This window comes from Mugil cephalus, chromosome 1 (genome assembly GCF_022458985.1).
Source record: "Mugil cephalus isolate CIBA_MC_2020 chromosome 1, CIBA_Mcephalus_1.1, whole genome shotgun sequence".
Lineage (NCBI taxonomy): Eukaryota > Metazoa > Chordata > Actinopteri > Mugiliformes > Mugilidae > Mugil > Mugil cephalus.
The window spans coordinates 42,247,408-42,261,780 of record NC_061770.1 but is presented as its reverse complement, the minus strand read 5'-3'; the positions used below and the strand labels follow the sequence as shown (position 1 = coordinate 42,261,780).

The 14,373-nt window shown below is 40.7% G+C and overlaps 1 protein-coding gene across 44 annotated transcripts in view; it reads left to right on the top strand.

The window, feature by feature from the left end:
* The window catches only part of LOC125005177 (receptor-type tyrosine-protein phosphatase delta-like), a 344,191-nt gene that overhangs the window by 168,421 nt on the left and 161,397 nt on the right, over positions 1–14,373 (top strand). For all 44 annotated transcript variants that reach the window (XM_047580628.1, XM_047580542.1, XM_047580610.1 and 41 more), the window contains exon 8: positions 921–968. The gene's annotated coding sequence lies outside the window, so the exon portion shown is untranslated. The remainder of the gene's footprint in view (positions 1–920; positions 969–14,373) is intronic.

The window sequence follows — 14,373 nt, the reverse complement described above, 5'->3', positions numbered from 1 at the left end:
TTGGAGGAGCCGTGATGCAGAGCCCTCCGACAGGCAGCGCCTTTCGCTCCAAAATGCTTTCATAATCTCCTGCTTTAACTGTGCCCTGCGTCGACTCAAGGCACCCAGAGCCAGACACAGCTGCGGCAACCCCATTACAATAACACACTTCCTCTTTGTTTCACAGTGGGATGTTGTGTTTTTGTTTGAGATCTCTCTTTTTTATTTTTTATTTTTTTTACTTTGCGCTGTGAACACAGAGATGATGTGACTTAACAAAAAGCTGCAGTTTTGTTTCATCTGTCAAAAGTATATTCTCCGAGAAGCACTGCGGATTCCTCCCTCTGTTCAGTCTGGGTTCAGTTCGCTGGACTTAAAAAGCACAGCATTTTTCTCAAAGTGAACCTTTTCTCACCACATTGGCTTGTGATCTGCATCACTGAAGACTGTAATAAATGCGCTGATTGTCGCCCATAAAACATTTGCAGAGCCGATTTCTTGAAGATTGATTATATCCATAATTGCTTGTTAAATAAACAACTGCCTTTTTCCCTTTGTGCTGATACCTTGGCTCTTATTTCAGTAAACCCTCGATCATATGGACCGAACTGGAAATTGCTTCATAGTCGAGATTTTGGATAGAATTTCGATCAATTTTTATAATCCTGTGTTTAATTCAAAACATTTTAAGTTATGAAGTGAGGCGCACACCTGTACATGCTGTATTTCTGGCGCTACTAAAGTGTAGCTGCACACGGTGGAATGATCCTCTTAGCGCCGCAGCAAACTGGGACACTATTCCCACTTCTTCCGTTTGCCCCTGAGTCCTTGTCTTCATTAAGGGAGTTCCTCATTGATCAATCACTGTCAGAGAAGCTGCTCTGTAATTGCACTGTGGCCTAATCATGACTGACGTCTCATCTACCCCCGCTCTGTCACAGGTCTCAGGAGAGAGAATGTTCCATGACTTTCACACCTTCGACCTCAAGGTAGGCTACCTCTACGGATTGTGATCTGCTTTTTACGATTTGTCAGGGAATATGGTTGTGTGTTGTATACATAGCAGCACAAATCTGTAAGCATTTCAAAGATTAATTGTAAAAAATTAGCTTTTGACTCATCTGACAAAACCAACTGCACATCATCACTGTTAACAGAACAACAAGTCAATGCAATAAGAAGAGTTTCAACATGCAAACTGCAATAAAATAGGTTCCACATGAAGTGTCTTAGCTCCTCGCTTGAGTTCTTAATATCAATCAATCAATCAAGCCAGTACTTTGTACTACGAAATGACTGATGGTTACTCCAGCACTGTCACACTGTGTAAAAAGGACCTTACGTCTTATGTATCAATCACACTGAATTTAAAACAAAACAGAAGTCATATCTGCAAACAAATGAATCACCCCTGATGTATTTACTGGAGCATGTCCAGTATCACACTAACAAGCAACCTCAACAACGAATCCAGTTGCAGATATAACAAAATAAATGTTCTGTTAGATTGCTCAATAAAAAATACATACTTGCAACTATAATAAATCGACATTTTTGTTTGTTTTGTTTCCGTCAGCTTGCACACTGAACACCACAGTTCAAGTTTCCATTAAACGATTTCATTGCTGTCTGTTTAAGACGACCTCTGGAACCCACCCAGTACAGATGTTGAGTTCATTGCGGTTACTCTTTTGAAGTTGTGATGATGTGTTGAAAAATAAAAAATCTAGTCACAAAACTAAACCTTAGAAATGACATTCAGAACTCTTATTATGTACTCTACTGCATGGGTGTCTGCGGAGGTATTGCATCTAATGCCTCCGCAAAATCTTTGGTTGATTAGACATTTTACATACATATATATATTTTTTAAATTTTCCAACACAAATTCATATTTCTTGAAAAACAAATGAAACCAATGTATTTTAATAAAGGGATCAATGGAGGCAGAAGACTTTTTCTTTCTTTCAGCACTGCCTCACTAGCGCACCGCTTCACACAGAGCGCCACATTAGCCCAGACCTGTCAATCTAAGCCTCCTGTACACAGTAGAACCAGCCCTTATCACTGCTGAGCCAATCACAAGTGACTCTATCAGGCTCCCTGCAATTGGCTGAGATCCTATTCAGTCCACAGGTTTTAGATTTACGGCAGTTAGCCACCCTACTGTTGCATGTTTGAATTGTATTATTTGAATAGCTTAATATTGAAAGCAGAATGATAATAATAATGTATATTTATAAATAGCACTAGGCCAATCTCTCATCAGTTTGGGGGTCCTTGCCCTGAAAAACATTGAAGACTCTACTACTTCCTCATACATGTATCCCCATACTCCTGTTGAGGTCTGTCTTGACATGACACACACAAACTTCAGTAGGTGTTTCTGCAACACAACAGGCACCTTTAATATAACGTCGACACATGGCAGTGATAATTGCAGTGTTTTACATGAAACATTCTCACAAACTGACCCTTGAAGCACGACGAATGGCCTAAGCAGTTGGCCATACATGAGCGTATCCACCAGGGAAGTGACGGGGGGTCCTGATGGCACATGCTTTAGCCACAGAACATTAAGGAAATGAGATTAAAATATTCCTGGGCACAGTTAAGTTCTCCCAGCTTCAGCACACAGCCAGAGAGATGGCAAGTGAGTTTGCTGTCAGCTCTCTAATGTGGGGTGTCGCACCAGCGCATAGAGTTTTGGAGAATGAATTGCAAAAAAAAAGATCAAGAAGATCAAGAGCGATTTTCCGGATTGAAAGTGATACCTCTGCCATGATATTAAACCCACCGGGATGCAAACGTTAAGAAAACATGATGTGATTTTGTAAAATGATTTCTGAGTTTGCCGTGTCTTTTTCTTATTTTTTTTCACATTGGTTTGAAAAGCACGACATTGGTCTCAGTCCTCTAGCGATCTTGCTTTAGCACAAGGTTATTCATGCTTACAAACTGTGATTGGACAGAGTGCCTCCTAGACTTGCATTAGGTCCAGTGTACATGAAAATACAGTAAGATTCATCTCCAGACACATTTTAACATTTCCATATTTTCATTAATATTCGGATTTTTAAAGCGGAGTGTGTAGCTCACGTATGTACAGTACATGACACAATCTGTCATCTTCAATAGAGGGCATGAACACAAATGCAAATCCCCCTTCCCAATATGCTAATACCTCATCCAGTGCCATATTTCATGCAAATGCCTTTCATCGTATATTTTCAAATGTCATTTATATGACAGTTGTAGCACAAGCATCCATAACGTTTTGACCGGGGGGAAAATTACAACACAGATCTCAGTCATTGTGAATTCTGGCCACAGTCAGAATAAGAGAAGGTCGGGAATGCTGAACCCTTCCTCCCACAAAACATGATTGTTTTATTAAACTTTGAAAACATGTGGATGATTACGGCTGCTGTGGCAATGCATTGACAGAATAATGGGATAAAGACGTTTCTCTCACGCGGTATTACAGCGCTTTCAGCATTTTCATTTTCTTGGGTCTGGGGATAATACGGTGTTTTCAATAGTGGGATGATGAGTTGATCAAGTCGGATAATGAGTTTACTACAGAACGTGTGGAGCAGAAAATAATAATCACGAGGAATTCTCGTTTTTCCATTTGTAATGTCCATACACAGTTTTGGAATTTCCATGCAACTAAAGTAAAAAATAAAGTGTGGCATTTCTCTGTGAGTCGATGAGATTCCAGGGACCTTGGCATTTGCTCAGCCTGCTATGTCATTGTCTGCTAAACTGTGGGGACCATGTACTAGGAGGAAAGTTTTAAATTTAAAATGTAATCAGCACAATCACCAACAGCAATCAGTTCCTCTTCATTTCACCTGATCGAGCCCCCCGCTAAAAACGAGCCTGTTAAATAGAGCATCTTATCAGGCCTGGATTAAGTTTTGACTTTGATTAACATCTGTAGTCTGAGTTTAGAATGTCAAAGTTCAAGTTTGGAGGGAAAAAAAAATGTGCTCTTAAAAATGCAAATGCACAAGTGGTTATTATCATGGGAGGGTTCCATTTAGGATGAACGTGTTACAAGCTTTAGGCGTTTGAAGATGTTCTGTGTCATGCAGCATAAAAGTGTATAAAATAATTGTTAAAGGATTAACATTTTACGATTTATGACTAGATAAGGTAAATATTTTCTTACCAAAGTTGGGAAGACTGAAGCTGTCCAAGACAGAGGTCTTCAAGTTTTTTCAGGCCAAGGACCCCCAAACTGATGGAGAAATTAAATTTGATAGGTACGACATTTTTAAAATTATATACAATGACAGAATGTAAAGTTAATTTAAAAGATGGCAACAGGAAAATACATTCGAGTGTGATGTGAACTGAAGCATGTCCACGCAAGATGAAAATATCCATACTACTTAAAAATATGACACGAGTTGAAAACAACTTGATATCAAATTTGGTGTTTAAATGTTTCTATATGATATCTATAAAATGTCACCTAGCCCTGGCCCAATACTGCCAAAAAACAAAAGATAAAATCATTGTGTAGGTATTCTTAATAGTATTTTAGAGTCCGTCATTTGCTGGCTGGGCTCGTTTTGAGCCGGGCAGTTTTCCTGGTTCTGTTTTCAAATCAAACAAATAAAAAAAAAAGCACTCAGCCCAGCCATATCATGGTTAGGAGTTTTTGTAACCTTTTGACAAAGCCAGGTGAGTCATTTCTCCTTTAACAAGCCTCAACAGGCAACCATCTTATGTCTCAAAATTCCATTGAGTCAAGTACATATGCAAATCTGGAAACAAATCGCCAATTACAAAAGACTAAAAGACTGTGCAGCACAGCTGCAGGTGCACATAACCTGAGCAAGGGAAGCGATAAAGAAAAGAGTATGTTTGGCGAGAGTGGCAACCACAGGAATCCAAAGCTCCTCAATAAGGCCGTGAAATTAAATCTCCATTTACCGGAGACATATATTAGTAAGCGATTTGTAATTTGAGACTATTAACTCGGTCACATTGCTTGTCCACACTGGAAAAACAAGAAATTACTTTAATTGTCTGTTTTCTGCCGACTGCAGGGATTCCACCATTTTCTGAAAGCATTGTTCAGCTAATGAATCATAAAAAACAAATATATATTTTGGTTCGATTTTCCGGGGGTAATTGTTTTCCAATAAACAGTGCTAAGGCGATGTGGCAAGGCATTCAGCATCTTTAGGAAAAGATGATTTGTGCGATTTGGAGGAGCCTTGTATGTTCAGTTATTCAGAGCTTCTTCAGAAAGCAACAACATGCAGCGCCGAGGGAATGCCGACGAACACTTTATGGATTTCTGTGTCACTACAGCTGAGCTCATTTGGGAGAAGGCAAACCAAACAAACAGAGGCCACATCCAGACATAATAAATTGTCCCCCTGTTCACGGAGGCGTGGAAGGGTGAGAACCCCTCCCCGGTACATCTTCAGACCCATCTGTGCCCATGCCCCCAAAATTGTGTTTCTTTTGAGGTGGAACTAGGTCAGCCGTGAATACCGAGCTCCTTCCGTCTCAAAAAATCCTTTAACACACTTAATTAAGAGTGTAGCTGTGTGGCTTTATCGAGTGTGACTTTGAGAAACCGTTGTTTGTCTGAGCTTTTAACATGCTTTTGAGGAGCGGTACGATTCATATGTTAAAGACGGGCATTCCGGTTTTTCCGTAAATCTCGCGTTTTAGAAGCAGCTTTGTTAGGAACTAGAGAGGCACAATAATGCCAACTTGGCCCACATTTAGACTCTGCCAACTTGGCCCTCATTTAGACACTGAATCATTCAGATTGCACCGCTGTGATTGCTTAATTAAATGCTCGGCTGTGTAATCACTTTGCTTGAATGGGAATTAAATGTCTAAATGCTGCAGAATCCGCGTTGAGCTGAATAGAAATCAATGGGACATAGTGCAGGAACTGAAGGTGTTTTCCGACTTGTTTAGGGCTAGTGTTTGGTATTGATGTCGTCCCTCAGTCACTGAGTCAAAAGCTCATTCCTCTTGGTCCAAAGCATTGATTGCTGGCGTGCAAACAGTGTGCTTACTTCGTGCTTTCTGGTAAGGTCGAGGAAAGCAGTTCTTAACATGTCGGCAGTGGATATAAATCTGCATTTTTACTCAAAGGCGTTAAAACTATCAACAATATAAACTGGGAGAGAATGCAAAAGCAACAAGTGCGTACAAGCACATCGACTTTTGCATGAGCAAAAGCAGAAAAATGACCATATTTGTGTTATTTTAATGCACATCATCATCTCCAATCCAGCCCAATGACGCTGTTTATGCGTATTTACGCTCCTATCACATTTCACAACTGGTTTGAGTTTACAATGCGCACTATTCCTTGCCGACTATAAAACGGCAGCAAATCACAACTACGGCCTTTTTCTTAACATAACTTCCAGTGTCCAAAATGATCCGTCTTCGGAGTGTTTTACCATAAAGGCCTCGAGGCAAACATTAAAACCCAGCCCACATGAAAATAGTTCTTGAAAGGAGTGCAGCCGGCTAATCTCACAAACATTTGATTGAACCAAAGACCTTTAGAAACCGCCAAAGCTGGGAAGGGCATACAACTCCTAAAATGACAACCGATTATCAAACTGCCTCCGGCTCGAGACACTGTAATCCCCCAGATGTTTCAGTCTATGAAATATGAGAGTCTGAATTAGATCTCTCAAACAATGTCAGCTTGTCCGCATTTGTAAACCCTCAGCATTTAAGTCACAAAATTAAGTTGACCCCGTCAGAAAGCTTAAGGACATGTAACAAAGCCCCTGGCAGACTTATTACTTCATCTGCTTTCATCTCATCTCCTCCATGTAATAAGTTCCCACTCCAGCAAGACCACTGGGGCTAATAAGGGTTTTATCTGCTTTTGATATTAGATATTAACACCTCATCAAAGTTAAGCCAGCGGTAGGCTCTCGCTCCGGCTTCCAAATTTACATTAGCCTAACAATGTCTCGAAAAGGAATCTTATCAAATTCAAATTAAGGGTGAGTTGAATAGCCAGAAGGATACTGGTATCCATCAGTCAAGGAACACGGGACATTTGAAAATCACTGAGATCATAGTTTTTGGATAATAACTTTGCATTTGCTCCTCGTAATCCTGAGTCAAAACAGAGCGCATTTGTTGCATATTAATGACGAATGTTTCGCTGGCGGGTATGAAAGCAGGTCTGAGTGACACAATGAGGATTTGCTGTTTTGAAAACTCTATAAATAGCGTCTCTAGTCAGTCAGTCTTTGTGATCTTTACCTGAGGGGAAACGGATTTGCGGTGTGCGTGTTCTTTAGTTGCTTTCATCAGACACTGAGAGCGGGTTGTAACCCATTTGTAGTCACCTATAAATTAAATGTGCAGTTGTAGATGCTCAAAGAGAACGCGCTAATGTTGTTTAAGTGTCTGATTTATTTTTGAAGACCTGCTCCTTCCACAGGTAAATCCTATATCTAGAACAAGGGTGCAAAGGTTTCAGAATTCTTATCATCCCTTGTGGCATCCTTTGTCAGGTTGTATGAAAAAAATGAAATATTAACTGGAAAATATAGCTCGGAGAGATAGAAAATAAATTACTTCAGTGTGGCAAGGAAAAGAAGATTGTGAGATTTATCAAGTCAAGATGGAAATGCCTGCTTAGTCGGTGCCTCTACCTTGAAAAATTAAAGAGAAATCAAATGCCTCAGAGTACACAGCGATTGTGGTGTAAAAGTGTGTGTGTGTGTGTGTGCGCGCCTGCCCGCCTGTTTTCAGCAGCAATCCGTTGTTGAAACGTTATTGCTCAGTATCAGTCATTTCATTTCTGGTTCCGAAGCGGCACAAGCCTCCGTGCGACCGCAACGCTTTCTTTCCGCACTGACACGTAACGACATAAATTCTTCCAGAAAAATCCTGCTAACACACGCAATCCGCAATTAGCCTCCTCTCCGGCCTTTTAACACTCAACAGATTTTGTGTGAAACAGCTTGAGTGGCAAAATCTATAATTGTACAGATAAGTGAACATGCTAGCTAGATAAAGGTTAAACTATCAGGGATATGTTCTCCATCCGTCTCAAGCCAATTTTACACATTCAGCTCAAGCTATAGTGGGTGGGGAAGGGGTGAAGGGGGGGAAAAAAAAAGAAAACTGGCAAGTCAATATTGATTGATCTGGAGCCTTAGCAATTACCTCCATGTGCAGAAGACCATGTTAAGGTCAGTATTATCTTAGCTCATTTTATGGGTCAGCGCTCTGGCTTTAGCTGAAATAAATTAATGGGGTAAACACTTTAGCTCACCTTGATGAAATTTACAGCAAGTGGCAAAGGCTTTGCATAGGTTGAAGGTACAGTGCTGCAGAGTGACCCTTGATATTTTGCTCATGAATTTAGGTAGTAAAAGGCCGTCTATAAATAACAGCGAATTCCCTGCAGTTAGGCTGTAAGGGGACAATAATATACTGTTAAGATGCAATGAGCCTATAAAATTAATCCACTTTATGGAGCAGCTTAGGCCATTCTGCTGAATGATGGCATGACTTGTGTTGTAAAGTAAAAAAAATAATCCTCAGTCATGAAGAATTGTCCTAAATCGGGAATCAATTTGGAATCGAATTGTGACGGCAAGAATCATGTCATGAAAAATCTCCTTTTAAAAGTTGACATCTTCCGCTTTAAAACCTGCCAGCTGCAGCGCGCACTAACGCTGCGATGAAGGAAAGACTGGACTTGCGTGTCAACAATTCTTAATTCATTCATTCATAATTCTCAGGCGCACCGTTGTGCCCAAGGCTGCCATTTCAAGCAAGGCTGACGGCATCAAGTAGCCTCCTGTAAAGATCAACTCAAGCCAAAAAAATAATAGAGTCCTCAACTTTGTGTGCTACTTCGTGACACCTGTACGTATTTCACTAGAGGGAACCGTGGGCGTTATTAGTCAACCAAAACATTCCATCAGAGTATTGGCATTCTTTTGTGGCCTTCGGGCTGGTTCGCAAAACAGCTCCGTTATGTTCTTAAGTCCAAAATAAATTCAATTTCCAATGCAGTGATCTACTTAATGAAAAGTCAATGTCCCTCATTGGCGAGCTCCCACGGGGACAGTCAAAAAGATGAATTTATCAACAGGCTGGAGACTGCGCCCTAGGGGACACCACCCCGTATGATCAAACAGAATGCTACAGAGTATGTCCAACCAGTCCTCCATTATTACCCAGCTTGTGCTCTTAATGTGAGCTGACGGAGGAGGGATGACAGTATTGATCTGATGAAAGCGCTATTTATATTCTCACAAATCCTGTAACCAGTGATTACAAAAGCACTCCACTATTGTGGCCAGCCCGCTCTCAATTTGTTAAGTGCAGCGGGGTGACAGTTTGCTTGCCTCATAATCGTGCAGCGTGATCTTAGTGTGCTTGTTTTGCAGCTCCGCGCCGCTGCGTGAAAATGTGCCGTTATTATAAATCTGAAGGCAACATGACGTCCCTTCTGAACGTATACGTTAAAGAACAAAAAAAATACGTGTTTCATTTGGATTTATTGTGTGCAATTTCAGCGGAAATTCTGCATTGTTGTGCTGCACTCCTGTCAGCGGTTGAGAGGTGTTTGGATTATTAATAACACCATGTCTTGTCAGCAGCATAACCTCCTGATAAGGGGGACATGAGGTTGTCGTCACGGCATACGGTTAACAGTGCTATAGATAAGCTTTAATCCCCACTAGGTTCAGTGTAATGCATAGCGAAAGTGATGGGAACGGCGAACACACACACGCACACACACACGTGTGTAAACATTGACCGCGGGAATAGCAGGAGGGCGCTGAAATGACACGGCGCGGAGAGAAGAACGTGCAGCAGGTCGCTTGCTTGCGATGCAGATGCGATTCCCGCTCATCACATTCATTCACGTTATTCCAGAAGCGTGGCCCTCGTGAAGCCTTCACTCACTCAGGACCTACAACGGGAAATCGTGTGTAGTTCAACACGCGTGAACATATATCCAACCCGCGGCTATGCGCTCATGAATAAAACACGGAAATGCAGATACTCGTTCAGCTCGTATGCTTAACCGCGGACCTGGCAGAAAATATGTACATGAAACCACTGATGACTCCATATTGTGCGGTCTCAGAGAGTTTGTAAAGAGATGAGGATTAAAAAAGATCTAATATGTTGTAAAGGATTTTCAAGGACAAAACATACATCCTTACATCATTATTATGTGGCTATATAATAAAATTTATTTCTAAGCCAGCTAGTGAAATTGATACTGATAGTTCTATTGAGGGAGGAAGCATATGTGAGTGTGCTTTGCATGTGTTGCATCACATTTGTTCGTATTGTTATGGCACAGACATCCTAACAAAGATTTTTCCTATTTGCTACCCACAGAGCTTTAGTCATCATAATAGTCTCTTAATAATTCCTCAGAGACCAGAGGCCTAATCGTATTTAGGGTGATGAAATCAGAATAAAGCACACAAAAAATAATGTACGTCTTTAAGATGAGATCCTGATATATATACTTTATCTCTAGTAATATAACACTGAATTGTGAAAGTGGACAATATTTCCATATGGATAATGAATTTTCCATATTACATAGAATTGTACTGTGCAAAGTCTTGTAGCAAATTAGCTAAATATAGTTATGTTATACAGTTCTTGTGTAAATGTGCTTAACATCACTTGCAATACTTTATACCTCCTGTTACAACAGGTATCATTATCTGTAAAAAAAAATAAATAAATAAATAAAAAAAAATGTATCTGCATGCTCACATGGATCAGCAAGTGTTACTTAAAAAAAAACAACAGTTTTTTGTGTACATAAAATGTTGCGGACACCTGAAATGGCTTGCTATAAGTGCCTTATGATATCTGAAGAGGAAAACGCATGCTATCCAGCCAGACTGTAATTTATTGGATCCTTCACAGATAGTGGATCTCTGTTCATCTCGGTCTCCACTGTGCGTATCTCCCTCTAATGTGGCTGTACTGCCCATAAACAGACATTGAGTGATTAGCGCTGCTCTGCCATTGACATCATTTGCATTTTAATAGACCATAATTACAACTCGGGGAAAATAAATTGCAGTTTGAAGAATGTTTGAATTACTCTGACTCTCCGGCTCTCCTTGTGAGATAGCGGCGAGCGGGAGCTGCTTGGACGGGTGATGTCAGGTTCAGAAATGCGGAGAGGAGAAGAAGAAGAAAGTGCAAATGGAAGGGAAGGGAGGAAGACAATGTGGACTGCCTTAATGTCATTCACTGCACAAATGAAAGATTTTGATGTTGGACATTCTGTGTAATTAAGGTTCAACTCTGCCCACTGACATCAAGGCTGCAGTGGGTTTTAAATACCCAAATGAAGACTGATGCTGACAAAAAGATGCAAGTTCGGGTGTTGCTTTCTCGCTGTGCAAAACAACTCTTGATAGACACGTATTGACTATTTCTGGGACCAAATGTGTGACCTTTCAAAAAAGCAGGGTAGCTTTTGTGATTAGCGACTCTCATCACAAAGCTACCCTCCTGTAGTTTTCTTTGTTTCTCATTAAAGCCTGTGATAATTGCCGTTTGTCCATTTAATTTCCCCCCAGTTTGTCTTATCGCCGCACCTCACCTGCTGCGATGTGACACCTTCCCGGGATTTGCCGAGGGACGTCTAACCCTGGCAGTTAAAGCCCGTGTGACCCCGTAAGCAAGAGTGACAACACAATAATACTCCCCATGTCTAATCTTTCATTGGTGGATTATCAGATTAGAGGCGCCAGTTGTTTATGGGCTCGGTGACTATCGAAAAAGTTGATCTGTCAAGTTTATCTTACACTTGTCGTATCAAGGCAGTATTGGACCATACAGTTGGCTGTGGATGGAAGATAAGGGCGACATAGCTGAATGGAACCTTTGGAAAATGAGAAACAAGGCTTTTCTTTTTTACCCCGACAATGGTACACTTTATCTAGTTTAAGAAACGGACCTCACCAAAAGCATTACTGCTTCTTTGGAATCGCTTGATTTCTTTGACCTCTTTGGTGCGACAGCGCTGGCCTTTTTGTATTTTGAAAGGAGATATCAGAAATCATCCACCAGTTTAACACTCAAGTTAGTGGTGTGGAATCACAAGTTTCAAAGAGGACATAATCCATCCTCTTTCAAGCTGCCCCCTTTGTGGCATTTCAAAGACTTGAACTGATATGGCTTCCCTATCAATCAGTGGTTTTGACCAAAGTAACAGAATGGAGGAAGTCCATTATTGAACCTTTGGATGTGGTTCACTAATTCAGGCTAACTGGTTTCTTTCCATTACAAAGCAGTGACTCTGAAGGTCATGGCCTCTTCAAACATGGCCGTCACAAGATATCGGTGAATGACAGTACGAAATTAGATCACTATCGTTCCAAATCTGGTCTTATCGGATTTGTAGGCGAAGGTGTAAATGTTTTGACATTGCCTCTGGCAGGATGCAAAGTTGAGTTTCCAATTACTGGTGAAACCTGAGCAGAATAATAAACCAGCATAAGACCTTAATGGCAGATAAATATTCATATTGTTCTCTATACAGCTCATAAGTACATGGATGTTCAAGGGGCCACAACAATGTTCTTAGGAAGTTAATAACCCAGTGTTAGGATATGAAATGGTATGAAATTTGGGGTAAGTTTACTCCCCAGACTAATAATAAAATAACTAGCAGCCTTTTTCTATGGATGGCATTCAAAGTTATTCAAGTTGTTCAGTACTGCATCTTGATCCAGACTGAAATATCTTGATTACTTTTCTTGACTATATTACTACAGCCCTAAGGATAAATTGTAATATCAGTGCCAAGCAGCAACCTCAATGTTTTATTTCTGTTTCATTTAATAAACATCCATTGCACAGTGAGGTAACACAATCATGACTGAGCCTTGGGCCCTGCTGATGGATGTATTTCACTACTAAAACGATTACTATCATAAAATGATTATGAACTGTGCATCAGTAATGACACATCTGGGAAAGCACCGGATTAAGTAAGCGAATTAAAGGTAGGATTGCTAAATCAGCTGATAGACAATGGGGTCTAGGATTGATGCTGGTGCAAATGGAACATTTCCTACTGCTGCACCTTCACACTGAAGACATTTAAATGGCAAAAGACAAGTTGAATTTTATTTTAAAGCAGTCACAGGAAGTGTTTGTTAGGTGAACAACTCATATCATGCTGCACTGCAGACTTATTGATACATACATGTTGTGTGTATGTTTCAATAAAATTGCATTTGTTTTGTTGCCTTCAGGACTCTTATTAGTTGCTGCCAAGCCCCCACCACATTTTTACCGAGCAGCTTACTTCAGACGAGTCCTAGACAAACCAACCTTTGCCAACTATATTCGGTCACTGTAGTGAGTGAATCACATTCATCAGGCAGTGGGTATTTACGGTGACATTACTGGGGAGCACAGTTGTGATTCCTCTGAAGGCCTTTTTGACTGTTTGGGCACAGTGCCAAACAGCCCCTAGTCTGAATTCATATGCATAAGCACCAGCCTTATATTTTAGACTAGTAACAGCAGAACACCTTCCTAAAGGGATAATAATAATTCCTCTGTCCCATTCCCATCTTATTTATGGCACAGCAGACTGGTTTGTCATTTCCAGCCAGTGTGATTATTCACCTGGCAAGCATATTATTCTAGCAAATACCACAGCGATAAAAAAAAAATCATATTTCATTCCAGGGGTTTGATGAGAATGCGCCGAATCCCATTTTCCAAAATACTGGGCATTCTGCGCGACAAGGATATGGCTTCCCTGATTACATTATGCCTCTGAGCTGTGTTTAGCCAAATGTGCATGACTTGCAAGTGAAATATACAATAGGCTGCTGCTATTGTGTCACATTAAGGGAAAAAAGATGGAAATAAGGCAGAACATAGTGGTTCCTTTTCACAAGACTATTTACATGTAGATAAAATCCCTCAGGATTTTGTCACTCACTGGAAATGAAAATTTAGGTCATATCTTCCAAGCTACAGCAGAGTGATGGAGAGTTCTTAAAATACTTGAAGGTGTTAAAAGTACAGCATCTTGAGACCATTGGAGGTTGAAAGAAATGTTTATTAGCCCCACCAAAGTGTTGAAAGACTCCTTGACGCTAAAACAAAAAGAGCAACGCCACAGCTAGAGGCAGTCTGCGGCACAGATGTCCAACACATGGAGTGGACGCAACTCATTTGTTGCACTTTGCAGTTATTTATTTATCTCCTATGTGTGTGATAGAGAGAAACATCTGTCACCTTTGCCTAAATGCCTGCTTGCATGACACATGGCCTACGTTTCAGAATAAAACAAACCCATATTGTTTGGCTCTCGACGCCCCAGCTCAGGTGCAGAATCCCGTTAGGCGT